General features: G+C 43.6%; 1 pseudogene; it reads right to left on the reverse strand.

Moving 5' to 3' along the window:
• The window catches only part of LOC103300740 (ran-binding protein 3-like), a 71,575-nt pseudogene extending 55,422 nt beyond the window's left edge, over positions 1 to 16,153 (reverse strand).
• Positions 16,154 to 18,387: the final 2,234 nt, after the last annotated feature.

Consider the following 18,387-nt stretch of genomic DNA (forward strand, 5'->3'; position numbering starts at 1 on the left):
ATTGGTAAAGCAGGACACCATTGACAAGGGGGGGGGGGGGGGGGAGGTGTTCTTTTTTTTTTTTTAATATATTTTATTGATTTTTTACAGAGAGGAAGAGAGGGGGATAGAGAGTTAGAAACATCGATGAGAGAGAAACATCGATCAGCTGCCTCTTACACACACCCTACTGGGGATGTGCCCAGCAACCAAGGTACATGCCCTTGACCGGAATCGAACCTGGGACCCTTGAGTCTGCAGGCCAACGCTCTATCCACTGAGCCAAACCGGTTTCGGCCCGGGGGCAGGGGGGGGGGGGGGTTCTTGATTAAAAATTTGGTCTATATTGTAATCGCTTTTGGGTTTTTTAATAAAAGGAAATTCACTTCTTAGATCATTGTTGAATTTGCATCCTCTTTTCTTACTCATTATGTTAAAAATCTAAAAAAAATAATTTAAAATTATATTATAAATTATTATATACATATTGCTTAAAAACACAGTAAGTAGGTACATAATTACATGAACATATTTATTGTTAGTTTATAAATTAAATTAATTTGATTGTTATAAAGTAACTATATTTTAAAAATTATTTTAATCCTATATTTCTTTCTAAATAATAACAATACTAACTTGTATTATTTTTCCTCTGAATTTGCGTATGTAAGTCGTAAGTGTCACTTTCAAGGCCGGCGCTAGACTTTTTGCCGCCACTATAAAATATAAATAATACGAGTACTGTCTGCTAAATTCAAGAAAATTTATGTATTTATGAAATAAATAAGTAAATTACTTACCTAAATTATCTGAATAGCTGATTTGTAATGACATCACTTGTTTAACTAGCTTACTAGCACGCAGTGCGATGTGTATCGTCTGAGAGACAGTTACAAAATGTTTTCATCGTTGCCAATCCCAAAAAATGCCATTGTTCATTAAGTCCAAACAATGGTGGTCGAATTCTAACAACTGATCAACAATGCAAACTTTGATAAGCAGTTCTCGATAATCAGTTCTCAACAATTATTTGTTACTAGTAACCCATTTGCAGGAAAATCCTGCAAGTGTCTGTTGCGGCCCCGTGCGCTGCCGCTGCCATCGCCTTTACAGCCACCGCGCCTGCATGGGCTCGCCACTGCCGCCCGCCCCGCTCCACCCTGTTCCACCCCGCTCTGCCCTGCCCGGGCTTTCCCTCTGGCAGCCACCTTGCTTTCTGCTTTTCCTCTCTCTTCCTTCTAAGTTGTCTTCAGTCTTCACTCCTCCCTCTCTCAGCATATGCAAATTAACCGCCATCTTTGTTGAGTAATTTGCATACTCACCCTGATTGGCTGGTGGGTGTGGCTTTGGCGGGTGGGCATGGCTTGGGCGTAGCGAAGGTGTGGTCAATTTGCATATTACTATTTTATTAGGTAGGATTATTAAAGTTTAACATTATAAAATTAACAAAAATAATATAAAACTCATATCCTGGCTAAATAGCCACATGGCCACTGAAAACCGTATATTCCCTTCCCGTTCTCCCGCCGTTCCCTACCTTGTCGTGCATTCTTTCCAAAAATCGGGACTTTTTTAAAACGCCGCGGGATGCGGGACAAATTGTTAAAAATCGGGACTGTCCCACCAAAAGCGGGACGTCTGGTCACCTTAGTCTATGTCCATGGGTTATGCATATATACATATAAGTTATTTTGTTAATCTCTTCCTGTGTCCCCCTCCTCCCTTCCCTGTGAAACTTGTCAGTCTGTTCCATGGTTCCATGTCTCTGGATCTATTTTGTTCGTCAGTTTATTTTGCTCATTATATTACACATATAAGTGAGATCATGTGGTACTTGTCTTTCTCTGACTGGCTTATTTTGCTTAGCATAATACCCTCCAGGTCCCTTCATGCTATCTCAAAAGATAAAAAGAGCCTTCTTTATTACATCTGCATAATATTCCATTGTGTAAATATACCATAGCTTTTTTATCCACTCATCTACTGATGGGCACTTAGGCTGTTTCCAGATCTTAGCTATTGTTAATATTGCTGCTATGAAAATAGTGGTACATGTATTTTTTCTGATTGGTATTTTGGGATTCTTAGGATATGTTCCTATAAGCAGGATCCCAGGGTCAAATGACAGTTTCATTTTGAGGTTTTTCATTTGACTTCTCCCCTCTGCTCCAGAATATTGGGACTGATTTTTCCTCTTTCATGGATTTCTTAAAAGCAAGGTAACAATTCAAAAGCTGTCAAACAATAGAAAAAATGTTTTTTTAATGAAAATAATTTTGAGCAAGAATAATTTTATATGTTAGTAAATATATAGTCTCAGTTTTTGTTGACCTTTGCAGACCTGAAGTATAGAGTATTTTCTTCATTTAGCATTGCTTTACACCTTTCTGTGATCTGATATCTGGCCTCTATAGTAGAATCAAGATATGAATGGCTTTTTTAATTGTAAGTTGAAACCCAAATCTATAATCTCAAATCCTGGTGATTCCAATTTTCTTTTGAAAACAGAAAAGCTGCCACTCAGATGATTTTCTAAATGAGTTATATTTCTTCCTCCAACTGTTAGTAGGTAAGGAGGGGAGCAGTGGTGAAATCATCTGTTGCCTGACTTTTATGAAGGGGGAAAATATTGATATAACACACAATTCTGGGAGATGAGTAAAGATTATGAGGAAAAACTACTTAAACAATTATGAATTATATTTTCTGCTGAGACATCTGATAAATGTTAGTTTGTTATTTTTGTCACCTGTGAACTGGGCATCTTTTTATTATTATTATTATTATTATTATTATTATTATTGTAACTAGAGGCCCGATGCATGAAATTCGTGCAAGGGGCTCTGCCCTCACAGCCGCAGCAGCTTTCCTTGGCCCTCGCAGCCTCAGCTTTGTCCAAAAGGTCATCCAGAAGGTCATCTGGAAGGTCGTTGGCTGTCCAGTCTAATTAGCATATTACACTTTTATTATTATAGACTAGAGGCCCAGTGCATGAATTTGTGCACAGTTGAGGCCCCACTGGGTGGCCTGTGGGGATCAGGTTGAAACCAGCAGTCCAATGCCACCTGCAGCTCCTACCTGCCACTCACACTCATCCTGGCCCCACTGTTCCTGCTGTGGACTCGTGCCCAATCAGTCCTCATCATGAGCCCTGTGTCTGGCACCCTTCCAAGGGAAGTGGCCTGCAGGATTGGGCTGAAACTGGCTCTCTGACATCCCCTGAGGGGTCCTGGATTGTGAGAGGGTACCGGCCAGGCCTACGGACCCCATTTGTGCACTATCGGGCCAGGGAGGGACCACGGGAAGGTTCCAGGGTGTGTCCAGCCCATCTTGCTCAGTCCTGATCTGCTGGACCCCAGCAGCAAGCTAACCTACCAGTCGGAGTGTCTCCCACTTGGTGGTCAGTGCACATCATAGCAACTGGTTGACCAGTTGACTTTCTGCTCCCTGGTGGTCAGTGTAAGCCATAGCGACTGGTCGACCAGTTGTCTGTCTGCCCCCTGGTGGTCAGTGCACGTCATAGTGAATGGTTGAGCAGCCTTAGCATATCATTAGCATATTACACTTTGATTTGTTAAACAGTCGACAGGTCACTGGATGACCAGACACTTAGCATATTAGGCTTTTACTGGAGGCCTGGTGCATGAAATTCATGTATGGGGGGGCGGGTGTGTGTGTCCCTCACCCCAGCCTGCACCCTCTTCAATCTGGGACCCCTCGAGAGATGTCCGACTGCCCATTTAGGCCCGATCCTGGTAAGATCGGACCTAAATGGGCAGTCAGACATCCCTCTCACAATCCAGGACTGCTGGCTCCCAAGTGCTCACCTGCCTGCCTTCCTGATTGCCCCTAACCTCTTCTGCCTGCCAGCCTGATTACCCCCTAACCACTCCCTTGGCAGCCTAATCAATGCCTAACTGCTCCCCTGCAGGCCCAATTGCCCCTAACTGCCCTCCCCTGCCAGCCTGGTCACCCCTAACTGTCCTCCCCTGCCAACCTGGTTGCCCCTAACTGTCCTCCCCTGCAAGCATGGTCACCCTGAACTGCCATCCTCTGCTGGCCCGGTCACCCCTAACTGCCCTCTCTTGCTGGCCTGGTCACCCCCATCTGCCCTCCCCTGATGGCCTGGTCACCCCTAACTGCCCTCCCTTGCTGGCCTGGTCACCCCCAACTGCCCTCCCAGGCTGGCCTGGTCGCCCCTAACTGTCCTCCCCTTTAGGCCTGGTCCCTCCCAACTGCCCTCCCCTGCAGGCCGGATCCCCCCCCAACTGTTCTCCCCTGCAGGCCTGGTTGCCCCTAACTGTCCTCCCCTGCCAGACCGGTCACCCCTAACTGCTCTCCCCTGCTGGCCATCTTGTGGCAACCATCTTGTGTCCACATGGAGGTGGCCATCTTTGACCACATGGGGGCAGCTATCTTGTGTGTTGGAGTGATAGTCAATTTGCATATTACCTCTTTATTATATAGGATTATTATATAGGATTATATAGGATGATCAGGGTAAATGCCATGCAGTGATGCTGTGTGTATATTGGGGAAGTTTTGAGCATTTGGAAAATGATTTAAAACACTTCACAAGAAACCAAAAAACTTTTTCTTATGTTGGACCGACAATTATTCTAATAGATGACTTTTAATTTTAACAGTAACATGAGGTAAAGAAGTAAATTTTGAATTCAAAATGTCTAACTGAGAGTGAAGCATACATGGAGGTGTTACAATTAAATACAAATTCTTGTATTTGAGGGATACAGCCTTCTCTTAGAGCAAATTGTGAAATGAATATCTAAGTGAAAATGTTTATCTTAAAAACTGTCAGATTTTCAAAATTACAAGGCATACATTAAACTGATTGGGAGAATTCAAATAATTCAAGATCAAAGATTTTGACCTCTTAGAATTTACCATCTAAATCAGACTATTAAGATAGATTGTAGAAGCAGATGTAGGAATAATTCCAGATTTAGAAAAAATGTTGGCATATTAGCAGAAACATTTTCTATTTATATTACAGCTGGTGCTTCATATTGACTATTTTTACCATATAATATTAGCATCCTACTTAATAAAGAGCTAATATGCTAATTAGACTGAACAACAGGACGACCATCCAGACAACTTTCTGGATGACTGTCTGGAGGACCTTCTAGACAAAGCTGGGGCTGTGAGGGCCAGCGAGGGCTGGCCAAGCCTATGAGGAGCTGTGAGGGCTGGCCAAGGCAGCTGGGGCTGCTGAGGGCCAAGCCCCTTGCATGAATTTCATGCATCTAGTATTCATATAAAAGTGTAAGCACTTGATGAATGCCTACTCATTTTAAAAAAAAAAAAATCTAGGAAAGTCATTTTTACAACAAAAAAGCCCACTGTATGGGAGAACATATTTGCAATTGTTATCACTGATAAAGGTTTAATCTCCAACATCTACAAGGAAACTTATACAACTTAATAAAAGGAAGATAAATGATCCAATAAAAAAAATGGGCAATGGACCTAAATAGAATCTTTTCGAAAGAAGACAGAAGGAAGGCCAAGAGACACATGAAAACATGCTCAAAGTCACTAATTATCCTAGAGATGCAAATCAAAATGACAATGCGGTACCATCTCACACCTGTCAGAATGGCTATCATCAACAAATCAACAAACGACAAGTGTTGGCGAGGATGCGGAGAAAAAGGAACCCCCCTTTACTGCTGGTAGGAATGCAGACTGGTGGTGCAGCCACTGTGGAGAACAGTATGGAGTTTCCTCAAAAAACTGAAAATGGAACTGCCATTTGACCCAGTAATCCCACTCCTAGGAATATATCTGAAGAAACTAGAAACACCAATCAGAAAGGATATATGCACCCCTATGTTCATAGCAGCACAATTTACAATAGCTAAGATCTGGAAATAGCCTAGGTGCCCATCAGCAGATGACTGGATCAGAAAACAGTGGTACATCTACACAGTGGAATACTATGCTGCCATAAAAAGAAGGAATTCTTACCATTTGTAGCAACCTGGATGGAATTGGAGAGCATCATGCTAAGTGAAATAAGCCAGTCAATGGAAGAAAAATACCACATGATCTCACTCATTTATGGATAATAAAGAACATTATAAACTGATGAACAAAAAGATAGATACAGAGACAGTAAAGCATCAAACAGAAGGTCAAATTACAGCGGGAAGGTTAGGGAGAGGTGGGGGAGATAAGAGATCAACCGAAGGACTTGTATGCATGCATATAAGCATAACCAATGGACAAAAAACACTGGGGGGTGAGGGCATGTATGAGAGTGGGGTGGAGGGGGCAATGGTAAGATATGTACACATATAATACCTTAATTTAAAAAATGGGGGGAAAAAAGAAAAAGAAATTTCATTTTTCTCTATAAGTTTCCTTTTTTTTTTTTTTTTTTTGCTATGAAAACTTGTTTTTGCTTATTTTGGAATTTTTTATACCAAAAGTTTCTTTAAACAAAGATTACATTTCTTTTTTCAGGAAAGGTCAAAAGCAAATAGTTTAATTGTAAAGAGTTCCTGATAAAAGATTCAGGATGTATTTCTTGACCTGACCTGTGGTTCTTTACATCCCTCATTTTCTTCCAACAAATTAATCCATACTTTTTGTCTTTATTTTCTTCCTATCTCTCTAGCAATATATCATATCCAATCTTGAAAGAAAATACCACAAATATGAGCTATTACCAAGAATATTAATGTCACAGGCATCACAGAGGAATGCAGTGTACCTATTTATAGAGTATGGGTCCTCGATTTTTATTCAACCTCTTTCTTACTTTCTCATGTCATTATCACATATATTGTTACCAAAATGAAATTGGTTTAAATAAATATCAGGACAAATGGGAGTGGAAAGAAAAAGAAGCAGGATAGTGTGGCTACAGAATAAAAAATGTGAAACGTTTCCTCTGTCTCTGAGGCAATGAAAATGAGTGAATATTTTCAAATATTCAATAATTATTTTTGCCATGTTGTCTCCTCTTTCCTTTATGTGGGCTCAAACCATTGCACCTCCTGTTTTTTGATATAATATGGCAGTTGACAGAGAAAATAAGAGGGAATCACACATATTTAGGTACTAAATTGAATAAACTGAAAATGGGGACCAGAGCATTCTTTGCTTGACCTTATAGTTCCCCTATCTCTGAAATTAAAACTTGGTGGTTTAAGACTCTTACTTGAAATCAGATGAAAGAAAAATAATTCCTGCAGATAATAACATTTAATTAATTCAAAAAATTCACTCTGCTCCATTTGTTTCCTATAAAAAATAACCAGATGTTACTTTTAAAAAGCTTTGACTTTTACATATTTTAGATACTTTTACATAAATATTTACATACTTTCAGAAGAAACTGAAAAAAATATAGAAAAATTAGACTCAGTGTTTAAATATTAAAATTCTGGTTTATATCCAACATCCAAAGGATGTTGAAAAATTAATGAAGGTAACTAATCTGTTCATATTTTAGCAAATTAAATCCTCTTAAGTAAAGGATTTTGTATAATTTAGAAACGTTTACAGTTAAAATGATTCTTTTCATGTATATCCTATATAATAAAGAGGTAATATGCAAATTGACTGTCACTCCAACACACAAGATGGCTGCCTCCATGTGGTCAAAGATGGCTGCACCTATGTGGACACAAGATGGATGCCACAAGATGGCCAGCAAGGGGAGGGCAGTTGTGGGTGATCAGACCAGTAGGGGAGGGCAGTTAGGGGTTACCAGGCTGGTAGAGGAGGGCAGTTGGGGGCGACCAGGCCTGTAGGAGACAACAGTTGGGTGGGACCCAGGCCTGCAGGGGAGGGCAGTTGCGGGGGACCAGGCCAGCAGGGGAGGGCAGTTGGGGGGGACCAGGCCAGCAGGGGAGGGCAGTTGGGGGTGACGAGGCTGGGAGGGGAGGGCAGTTAGGAGTGACCAGGTCAGCAGGGGAGGGCAGTTAGAGGCAATTGGGCTGGCAGGGGAGCAGTTAGGCATCAATCAGGCTGGCAGGGGAGTGGTTAAGGAGTGATCAGGCTGGCAGGCAGAAGCGTTTAGGGATAATCAGGAAGGCAGGCAGGCGAGCAGTTGGGAACCAGTAGTCCTGGGTTGTGAGAGGGATGTCCAACTGCCCATTTAGGGATGTCCAACTTCCCAATGGGATCGGGCCTAAACGTGCAGTCGGACATCCCTTGAGAGTTCCCAGATTGGAGAGGGTGCAGGCTGGGCTGAGGGACACCCACCCCCATGCATGAATTTCATGCACCAGGCCTCTAGTACATACATAAAAGGGCTTGTAAGCTGTTCTGTGCTGCCTCCCCAAATATCACCAACATAATCTATCCATAAGACAGATTTGAGTTATTGCTTATCATGGTAAGGGAGAAGACCATCTCAACAGGAGATGTGCAAATGTCTCATGGGAGGGGGGAGGGGTTAGCAAGATTAAATTTTATTGATTACTAGAGGCCTGGTGCATGAAATTCATGCATGGAGGGGGGGTTGTCCCTCAGCCCAGCCTGCATCCTCTCCAATCTGGGACCCCTCGAGGGATGTCCGACTGCCTGTTTAGGCCCGATCCCAACTGCTCACCTCCCTGCCTTTCTGATTGCCCCCACCGCTTCTGCCTGCCAGCCTGATCATCCCCTAACCACTCCCCTGCCAGCCTGATTGATGCCTAACTGCTCCCTTGCCAGCCTGTTTGCCCCTAACTGCCCTCCCCTGCAGGCCTGGTCACCCCTAACTGCCCTCCTCTGCAAGCCTGGTCCCCCACGCCAACTGCTCTCCCCTGCAGGTCTGGGTCCCTCCCAACTGCCCTTCCCTGCAGGCCTGGTCCCCCCCCCCCAACTGCTCTCCCCTGCAGGTCTGGGTCCCTCCCAACTGCCCTTCCCTGCAGGCCTGGTCGCCCCCAACTGTCCTCCTCTGCCAGCCTAGTCACCCTTAACTGCCCTCCCCTGCTGCCCTGATCACCCACAACTGCCCTCCTTTGCAGGCCTGGTCCCTCCCAACTGCCCTCCCCTGCTGGCCATCTGGTGGTGGCCATCTTGTGTCCCCTTGGGGGCAGGATCTTTGACCACATAGGGGCAGCCATCTTGTGTGTTGGAGTGATTGTTAATCTGCATATTACTCTTTTATTACATAGGATAGAGGCCTGGTGCAGGAGTGGGGGCCAGCTGGTTTGCCCTGAAGGGTGTCCCGGATCAGGGGAGAGGTTCCCTTGGGGCATGGAGTAGCCTGGGTGAGGGGCCTGTGGTGGTTTGCAGGCTGGCCACACCCCTTGGCGACCCAAGCAGAGGCCCTGGTATCATGGTTTTATTTATCTTCTACAATTGAAATTTTGTAGCCTGGAGCAGAGCCAAGCCTTCTGCTTGCTCCGTGGTGGCAGCCATTTCTGTTGGGATTTATGTATCTTCTATAATTGAAACTTTGTAGCCTTAAGCGGAAGCCTGGGCTGGCCAGGGTGTGGGGAAAGCTTGGCTTCCTCCATTGCCGGGGGCAACGCTAGCCTCCTGCTCTCTCCAGCTCCATGGCTGCCACCATTTCTGTTGGAATTTATTTACCTTCTATCATTGAAACGTTGTATCCTTGAGTGAAGGTCTAGGCTGGCAAGGGCAGGCGGAAAGCTTGGCTTCCTCCATTGCCGGGGAAACCCAAGCCTCCCTCCTGCTCTCTGTGGCCGAAGACATCTTGGTTGGGTTTATTTGCATATTCGCTCCTGATTGGCTGGTGGGCATGGCTTGTGGGCATGGCTTGTGGTTGTAGCGGAGTGCTGTTTAATTTGCATATTGCTCTTTTATTAGATAGGATTTGCAACTTGATTTAATATGAGTATTTTAATGTGGGGGATTAAGGAGGGTTGATTAAGCTTAGGTAATGTAAGAAATAAGGGGAGCCCCCAAATTCAGGGGTCGTGGTAGAACACAAAGCATACTAGGAAGCCAAGCAGCAAGGCAAATATCTTTATTCCTGCAGGAGGGTGTGCAGTACATGGTCTGAGAGTACACGCACACCTTGCAGGCAGTCTGCTCAGCTTTTTAATCCTCACGCACCTGGTCTGTCCCTCACTCTTGATTGGAGCTCAGGCGCACAGTTTTTCTTGATTGGCTAATTCAAAGGGAGGGGTTGGCCTTGCTGTTTCAAGATGGCAGCCCCCAGGGGAGCTGCAAGTCATGGGCACCAAAATGGTGGCTGCCAAGTTACACAGTCCAAAATGGCAGCTGTCTAAACTGTCCTTTGACAGAAAAGATGACTTGTTTATGCTCACAGGTAAGAATCAAGATTTAAACTCTAAGATTGGTAGAAATAGCAGAGCAAGAATTCGGGGGCTAAGAATTCAAAGACTCATAGGATATGAGCTATTAATTCTTTATATTGAAAAGTTGATGAGTCTTTCATGAAGTTCCTCTAATAAACAATACATTTATATCCTGGGTAAGAGTCTTCTGGAATAGTAAAGTTATGCTAATGGAAGGAATAGAATACTAAAATCATGTTATTTTAGAAAATAAGCTTTGGGAGAGAGTAGGTGGTTTCATCCTCAAGCTATAATCGTACCCATAATTCCTTCACTAATGTTTCACTATTTTCCAAATATGCCTGAATTATTCTTATTGTTATAGTTGAAACTGACATCAACTCATATTTTATGGGGCTTGAAGCTTGTATAATTTTGCCAGCTCTCTTTGTAAAAAGAATACAAAATTATGGAAAATAATAAATTCACATGGCTTTGAAAGTTGCCTTTACCAGTGATATTTATATTTGTGAAACCAAAATGTGGGGTATTGAGTCCAAGTTCGTTGTCTCACCAAATCAAAGAATGAAGTCGCAGACTAAAAGCATTAGCAGAACTGGTTTATTGAGAGCATCCATGCTAGTTAAAGTCTATTAGTCCATGTGCAGAGTTCCACATGGCCATACGCCATGTGAGCGCAGGCATGCACTCCCCTGCACAGGAATGTCAGGAGCCCATTGCATGCGGGGAGAAGGGGGAGGACAAAAGGAAGTGTGCATCTTTTAATTTAGGGGGTGGATACAGCCTTGCTAGCTCCTAATTTGTCTTTTCAAAAAATTCTGCCTTAATAACATTTTTGAGATTGGTTATATGCCTCACTGTCTTGTGATTGGTTATCTGCAAGTTGCCGGTCTTAGAAACATTCATACATTTTAAAGTTTGTCTCCTGCATGTTCCCTTACTTTCCCACACAGTTGGGGTGCCTTAGTAACTCCACCTAGTTGGGTTCCCCAGTTTTATTCCCCCTCCCATGGTCCCAGTCCCTGTCTACCTAGCTTCCCTCTGTCTCCTCACTTGGAGTGATACTTTTACTTCATTATTGTCAGGGTAAATCCATTTCTATGTAGAATTATATAACAAAACAGTTATATGTCGCCCTGGGTTGCAACTTTATAGATGTAGGGTGAAAAATTCTACTGGGGAGAATGAAGTATTTGGAAACAGGACCTGTAGTAGCCTTGATGAAAATTAATTCAAGATAGTACAAAGATGTAGAAAAATTACAGTAAAGCTGGAATTTAGAGTGTATTAGTCCTAGGGTCAGAACTCAAAAAGGATGGAAACCAGTTGGCAATCAAGTGGCCAGACTTATAGGTCAGGCTGGGCCAGCAGTCAAGACAAGAAAATCTCCAAAAAGGTGAAGATAATAAGTTTATTATTTGGGCAAGAACTGTGAGCTGCAGAGATTGAGCAAGGGGAATTAGAAATTCCTTCTAAGACAATCTCTTTGTGGTCTTCACACACCATTCAGAAGAAGATCTTGATCCCAATGTTGAGCCAACCTCTAGTCTTGATGCCATTATGCTTCATGACAAATAATGAACCAAGTTTATCTCCTTGGACTTTAATTGGTATTTTAAAAATGTTAGACTTTTTCATATCACCTTTACAATTTAACTATGTACAAGTATCTCATGTCAGACTGTTTAGTTTTGACTACATCAACTGACTTTTAGACACAAATATATTTTTTAAAATTTTGTACTATTATTTTTAAAAACATCAGCTAATAACTATGCAAAATAAATTTAAATCAAACAAAGGTTCTAATAATAACAAAGCTTGCTTTGTCTTCTGTAAAAGTATAAAGTGTACAAGACATAATAGGCATATTGACATCTTTGATTTGATCAGAAGATTGATAGATGCTTGGATAATTTTTGTCTTTGTGTTTCAGTGTTTTATTAAATGCATTGCAATATTATGCACATGTCCTTCTTTGAAGAAAACACTTAACTCTCATTATCAAGAAATATTGACATGATAAAATTTTAATCTCTCCACAAAATGGTGTATTTCCTTTCATGTTTGTAGCCCGTATGGCAACTAGAGACGTGATAATTATATATAGACTAATAAAAAAAAAACAGCATCAAATTAAAGACATTAATTCTGACATTAATCTTCATTAATGCATTTCTCTGAATATATATATCTTTGTCAGGTAGAGGGTAAGAAAAATATGATAATATAGTCCTAATCCTGCTGTTACATAACTGACAGTCAAGAAATACTTATTGTGCATCTATTATGTTGCAAGTATTATTCTGGCATTAGAAATATAGCAAAAAATAAAATTGAAAAAATTTCTGCCCTCTATATAACATTGGAAAAATTACACTCACTACATAAGTTGACCACAAAATATATAAATCAAATACATTACATAATATAATACATATAAATATAATTATATAACTATATACATAATAAATAAAAATGTTAATATAAATGCAGTGATGGATGCCACCCCTGATACTACGTAATATTATCACCATATATTGCTATTGTGAAGATCAATATCTACCCCAGACATTTTTGTAGAATCAACAATATTTTGAACACTGTCTCTTATTAACCCAACATCTAATAATGTTATGTGCCAATTGACATCATTTGCAAAATGTTTTTGCCTGCGTGGGGCTAGGAATATTTTGCCAATCTTTACTGTGATTACTCATCTGGAAAGACAAGAAGTGATTAAATCCGTATTTTATTTATTTTTTAGTTAAAAGTTTTAATATAGTTCCCAAATACATTTCATTAGACAATCTTACATAAATGCTCCAAAACAAATAGGCATTATCTGGTTTTACTTGTCACTAGTTGGCTAAAATGTAAAGCAGAGAAGTGTGACTAGATCTGCTGGGGGTGAGGTGGGGTGTGTTCCCATGGCTCAAGCTTGGGCTGCATATGGTCCACCCACGGTGTGGGGTGTACAGCTTTGGAGACCAGGCTATCTCTCTGCCTGGGAGGGCAGGTGGGGCTGGGAAATTTCTTCTGAAATACCTCAGAGCCCTGTGCACAGGGACCTTCTTTACAGGCATGCAGTGCCCAGCTGGGCTCTTGGCCATACTCTGGGGTGGGGTGGGCATGGCGCCTGCTCCAGTGCATGTTGCCAGTGTTGGTGCGGTGGCCTGTTGTCTGAAACCAGTCCTCTGCCCTCTTCAAAGGCGGTGCTAGGAACCCCCTCCCTGTCATGGAGGCCCCTGGCCCTGGATGGTCTTGGGGGCGAGTGACATCCAGGGCTGAGCAAGGAATGGCCAACAGCAGGAAGCATGTGTGTGCCCGCTGCCTGATGATGGGTGACCTACGGGAAAGGGACAAGGAGGAGGGGAGGGCCTAGATCCAGTGGCCCTTTTCTAGACAAGCTCTCTCCAGGCATCAGGCCTACCCCTCAACACCCCATGATAGCCTGAAGGAACCTGGGGTAGATAACAAGTGGGGGGCTGCCCTCCAGCAGTCCTCAGAGCACCCTAGCTCACCATTGAGGCCCCAGCACACAAGCTGTGACCATAAGAAGAATGAGGACACAGGAGCGTCTTAATCTAAGAAACCAAAACCAAACTTTTTTTTTTTTGGGGGGGGGGGCGGGCAATCTAAAAATATATACCCTGAATCAGACGGTGGGAAACAGGAGATAAAGGTAATAGCAGGACATCCAGCAGGGCCAGTGTTTAAGCCCCAGGGGACAGACCCGGTAGCCTGGGCAGATGGAGGAACCCACAGGCTGGCGGCAGCATGCGAGGGGTGAAGAAACCAGGCGTGCCAGGCCAGTGAGAAGCTGTGACGTCTTAATGTGCCACTTCAGTTCAAAGTTCCCCAGTCAGCTTCTGAATGGGCAGTGCATATTCAGACTGGCCAACCCAACGGGGAGTGTGGTTCCCCAAGCCCTCGCCCCACGCTGCCAGTGAGGGGCAGGTAGATGGGTGGACAGATGACAAAGCAGCGGGCTCCTGGGCAGCCAGCTCCTAGCGATAGGTGCTCCTGGACGTCTGTCTGCCTGTCCCCTTCATAGTCAGTGCAGCCTCCTCTGGCCCCCTACGGAGCCAACGTCATCATCATCACTGTCATCCCCATTGAATGGGGCTGTCCCAGGCTTGGGGCAGGGGTTCTGGCTGCACTGGGCCACATATACAGCTGGCCTGCGTCCTTGGAGCTGGCTGAAATCAGGAAGTCCACACCCTGGTCCTCCCTGTGCACGGCCAGGAAGCGCATGCTCTTCTCACTGGCCTTGTCAGTCTGCATCTGGGCCCATAGCGTGGTGTTGATGATCCGCCGCAGGTTCGCCTCACTAGCTGGGGCTGTAATGTCCAGGCATCAGTTGATGCCACGTCGTTGGGTCTGAGCAGTCCTTGGCCAAAGACAAACAGCTCACACGGGATTTGTGAGGTGCTGCTCTCCGTCTCCTCCTGGTGATCATTTCCCCTTTCTCCAGCAACACCTGTTTCTCGTTGCCTTGGTGTAGGCAGCTGCAGGGCTCTTTCTCAGGGGGGCCTCCTGGGAGGAGCCCTCAGACCCTGACTCGACAGCCGAGTTGTCTCACGTGGTATCCGAAGTGACCTCAGTTAATTTAGGTGGGGCCAGCGCGCTCGCTCACGTTCCGGCCAAATACAAGTGCGTGGCAGGTGGCATCGGCACTATTGGTCCAGTTCTCTAAACTGGAGCTGATGGGAAACAGCTGGTCACGGTTCGGGTTTCTGAACTGGGGTGTTCGGCGTTTCCCCTGACGGCTGCTTCAGTGTTGTTATTTACTAACTTCGTCCTTCAAGTTCTGCCCAAACACAGACTCTTGCTGTGCAACTTGCTCTTTTGCTCCCAGTTGTCCTCCTCAGAAGTATTGCTAGACTCGTTTCCGGGGAGCTCCCTCTTCAGGTGCTGGCGCCTGGTCTCCTGGTCTCCGTTTGGGGGGGGCCGGGAGCCGGGCTGGCTGTCCGTGCAGCGGCTGGGAGCCGCCGGTGCTGCTGCTGCTGGGAGGCCCCGGGGAGGGAGGGCCTTTTCTGTGGGGCTTGTAACCCTGCCCGGGAAGGCTCCTTGGCTCCTGGCTTGGCAGGCCTGCGCTGGGGGCCTGGCCGTGGATCCGTGTTGGCGGCCTTCACGGGAACCCCCTGATCCTTTCCCCTGGTTCTGAGTCAAAAGTGCCTGCAGATGGCTCGCAGGAGGCTGGTGGCATAAACACATTGTTTTTTTGATACTGACTGTGAAGGTGGGAATTGGGTGAAAGAGGACCTCGCTTGACAGGAGGGCAGTGTTTCCACCTTCCCGGCTGGAGCCGCCAGTGGGCCTCCCACAACCCCCCACCTCCGTCTCTCAAGGCCCCCCCACTGGCCTCCCACAAGTCCTCCCCTGGCCTCCCACAAGGCCCCCGCTGGCCCCCGCTCGCCTGTGTTCTGGGAGAAACTCCTGTGCCTGTGTGCACTTGCCAAGCCAATTTTGAGCCCTGAAGTTCACGTTTTAATATTCTCAAAGCTGATCTTGAAATTTTCTACTTCCATCTTCCTTCATCTCTCAAGATTCCCTGGAATTTAAGCCCTGAAAGGTAGGAACTCTTATATTTTTACTAGAGGCCCAGTGCACGGAATTCGTGCATGGGTGGGGGCCCTGGGGGTGGCCTGCAGGGATTGGGCCCTAGCTCATGTCCCCGTCTCACAACCCCACCTGGCACCCCGCCTTGGCCTGGCGCCGCCCGATCGCCCTGTCCCCCCACTGCCACTTCTGGCCACTGCGTCTGTGAGGTGATGGGGGGGGGGGCGGCCCCGCTCGCACCTGCCTTGGCCTGGTGCTGCCCACTCACCTGCTCCACCATCCCGCCACGGTCCTGCTGTCATCAGGGCCCATCGGGGCTGGCAGTGCCTCCGCTACCACCCGTCGCCGACACCCACCATGTTCCGCACCACCCCCTGGTGGTCAGCGCATGTCATACTGAGCGGTCAAACTTCCGGTCGGTCGACCTCCTGGTTAATGACCGCTCAAGGGGACAATTTGCATATTAAACTTTTATTATATAAGGTTATCAATATATAGAAAATAAACTCTTGCCACATTGTAGGTCATTAATAATAGTCTTTGAATAGTGGAGTGAAGGAAGGATAAAGGGCCATATCATGTGAGTGAAATGAAAACTTCACTATGGACAAATAAACTATTTCAGCCTTATTAAACTCCTAATATCCAGGAATGTTAGGAACAAATGGTTTTTCAGATTCAATGTCTACTTCAGAGCCTCCGAACTCATGGAGGCATTGTCTTTAAAAATCAGATACTTCACCACTCAAGGCCAGAGTGTTTCCAGAGAACTTGGTAATCAAGCATACTTTTATTTATAGGTTATTTTTTATAGCATGAAGAGAAAGAAAAAGAGTATGAATCTTAGGTCTCTAGAAGAGAACTGATATGGAAAAATCTATATTCTGTGACTTCTAACACTATCTCAGTCTTGTTGCTTAATATTCAAGCTTTGGTCAGAAGATTTGCTTATGTATCTCATGATTACATGGCTCAGCACATTAACTGAGAATTCTGCACTCCAGTTGAGTCACTTGGTTCTAAACTTTGCTTGTGCCTCTCTGACTGTGTTACTGAGTTATATAACTCCTCAGTGTGCTCTTAGCTTGAAAGTGATGCAATTGCTTATTCTTGCCTCTTATGTCATTCCAGTTTCTTCTTTGCCAACTCCATATCCTAATGCCTGTCTTAGCTAATCTTCAACACATTGCCTCACCCATATGCAGTGAGGCAATGTCTCCTAAGGGTTTGCAGTTGAAGATTGTTGCACAGGCAGAGGATAAGTTCTTCTGGGTCTTCTTGGAGGTCTAATTACTTCTTGTGGCAAACCTTTGTTGCTAAGTATCAATTAGTGTGGTTTTTCCTTGATTCTAATCTCCTTGATTTTTGCTGGAGATAGAATAGAATGATATTTGAAGTTAACAGTTGACTTCAGGATGTGTTTGCTGTCTAATCCCATCCTCAGAGACATCCTTTGTAGATTTGCTGACATTTACAACAATCTTTGAACGCTGGTAATGTCAAAGAATTTAACATTAGCTCCTGACTACTGAGAATTTTCCTGTAGATCATACCCACAAAGTTTTACTATCTGCCTCAAAACAAACACAAATTTTCTTGTTTTATAGAAAATAAATAAATAAAAAGCATGGAAAGGATGTGTAATTTGGGTGAATGTGTCAGCTCTCTTCTATTAAAACTTTTTTTTTTGCTAAATTTTTTTTCAGTTTTTGTAAATTCTCAGCATATACATAACATTATATATGTTTATATATAAGACATGTTTATATTTAACATATATGGCATATGTTTATATATGAGACATGTTTATATTTAACATATATGTTTATATATAAGACATGGTTATATTTATATTTATTATATATGTTTATATATAAGACATGTTTATATTTAACATATATGGCACATGTTTATATTTAACATATATGGCATATATCAGATATAAATATTTACATATTTATATATGTATCTCTACAAATCTGAATGTAATGTGTATTTTGTTTTCTTAAGCTATTTATTCTTTTCTTCATGAAAGGAAAATGGATAGAAGAAATGTACATAATTGTGGTTGTATATAAAGTGAACCTAATATTTACATACAATTTGGGGAATTCCTTAGTATTTAGAAGAGAGAACACAAGTGGCAGAACATGAAGTGATTAGAAAGGTAAAGAAGGATTCTGAATTAAAGGAATAGGTGTGACGTCTATGGACCAAAAGTTCAATATGGTATGATGGGATTATGTATTGTGCCAAGTTCAGTAATCAGTGGATAATGACAAAAATAATGGATATGAACTGACAGACTCATCCACAATAGTTTTATGGAGATAAGTCAGAAGCACTGTGTGGCTAATATTTATTGGGAGAGTAATGAGCTCACGGTTTCAATAGGATGCTGCTCTCCATAAAGTTATTTGTTCTGTACTGAGCTCTCTTACTGATGGCAGCATCTGACATAGAGACTAAGAAGTAGTGGGAACTCCTGAATGTGTATAAGATTGGATTATGTGTGTCCATATAATTGGGGCAAGTAAGACACTGGTCTTGAATCTGTATTTATATGATAAGAGTGCTATTTTTACTTATATTC

Source organism: Eptesicus fuscus, chromosome 3 (assembly GCF_027574615.1).
Source record: "Eptesicus fuscus isolate TK198812 chromosome 3, DD_ASM_mEF_20220401, whole genome shotgun sequence".
NCBI lineage: Eukaryota > Metazoa > Chordata > Mammalia > Chiroptera > Vespertilionidae > Eptesicus > Eptesicus fuscus.